Source organism: Numida meleagris, chromosome 10 (genome assembly GCF_002078875.1).
Source record: "Numida meleagris isolate 19003 breed g44 Domestic line chromosome 10, NumMel1.0, whole genome shotgun sequence".
Lineage (NCBI taxonomy): Eukaryota > Metazoa > Chordata > Aves > Galliformes > Numididae > Numida > Numida meleagris.
This window is the reverse complement of record NC_034418.1, coordinates 14952539-14954054: the sequence shown is the minus strand read 5'-3', so window position 1 is coordinate 14954054 and position 1516 is coordinate 14952539. Positions and strand designations below refer to the sequence as shown.

General features: G+C 48.0%; 1 protein-coding gene across 1 annotated transcript in view; it reads right to left on the bottom strand.

The window, feature by feature from the left end:
• Positions 1-1516, bottom strand: part of CDYL2 (chromodomain Y like 2) — a 58909-nt gene that overhangs the window by 55498 nt on the left and 1895 nt on the right. The gene's annotated exons all lie outside the window — the stretch shown is intronic.

Sequence of the window (1516 nt, the reverse complement as noted above, 5' to 3'; positions counted from 1 at the left end):
ATGGATGCAATTCTACCATATTCCACAGTGAATGGATGCAATTCTACCATATTCCACAGTGAATGGATGCAATTCTACCATATTCCACAGTGAATGGATGCAATTCTACCATATTCCACTGTGATAAGCAAAAGTAGTTCACAACAAAAAAGGGAAGTGATTCAGACTTTAAACCACAAGACTAACAATTCACATTCATCTGAACAAGTGCCTGCAAAGCAGCTGGGCATTAAATTGATGGCAACTTGGCTTGTAACCCTGCCTTTTCAGAACACCTCCATGCCGGGTTACTATTCGAGCAGCATCACCCATTTGCCAAGCAGTAGTGCTCAATGCACAGCCCACATCCAACCACCAAATGCCGTCGTCTTATAATAACACAAAATTCATAAAAAGGAACAGAATTTTTAAGTAATGAGTAGGAGCTGAACCAACACATCTACTATTAACCCAAGAGGCACTGGCTTTATTTCTTTTCAGAACTAATCCAAACATCTAAGGAAAACATAGACAAGAGCAGGCAAAGGTCCTCCAAGCATCCCAGAAGTTACAAATACAAAATTTCATCACTAAGTTTTTTGGGTCAAAGTTGTTCTTCACAGAACTCCCACCGGCTCCACCAAAGTCACAACAGTGATATCGCTGATATGCAATAGCCTTAAAATTACAAAGTAATGTGACAGATACCTCAAAATGGTGGGGAAAAGGTCAATGATACTATTCAAATCATCGTGTGTTTCTGATCATTTAACGCCACTTAGGAGTGTGTAAGTGCTTTTTGCTTCAAAGGTCTGTGTCCCACTCGGTAAAATAAAGTTCTAATAGAGTGGTGTCATCCCATAACTACGACCTTTGTCAGGGAGTTTGAAAGACCATGACAAATTAAAAGAAGTCCATGTGGAACCTGCTAGGTCCTCCCACTCTCGCACTAAAGGATCTCCACCAGATCACCAAACACGGTAAAGTCCAACTGCCTCCACCACAGCAGCGGTTCCACACCCAAGCACACACAGATGGCAAAGCGGTCCCATATCACCGCTGCGCAGACCCAACTGGAAGGCGGTCACTTCTGCCCCAGCCCAAAGCTGTGATATCCAGACAACCACCACACAAACGGCCACTTCACCAGGAAATGTTTCACCAGGAAAAAAGCCTGGTGAGCTGCTCCACGCCAAGAACTGCTGTCGGACATCCAGGATTTTTGTTTGTCTTTGGTGGCAGAGTTCCACCCCGGTTCCATTGACTGGAGCCGTGTGCGCGAAACACTTGGGTCCAGTCGTTCTCATTTTTAATTTGTTTCCCCCCTTCTTCTCTGGCACGGCACAAATGTCCACACTCGTTCTCAGTTCGGGCACCAGAACCGGGTGCCTGGGGTCGGATTTTGACTGGGGCCGCCTACCAGCTCCTCTCCCTCTCTCCCCGCCCCGCGACCCGGAGCTCGGGTGGCGGAGCCCTCAGCCTCGCCGGGCTGCGGGGGGCCGGGGCCGGCTCGACGCCTCTCCCTCCCTCCCGCCCC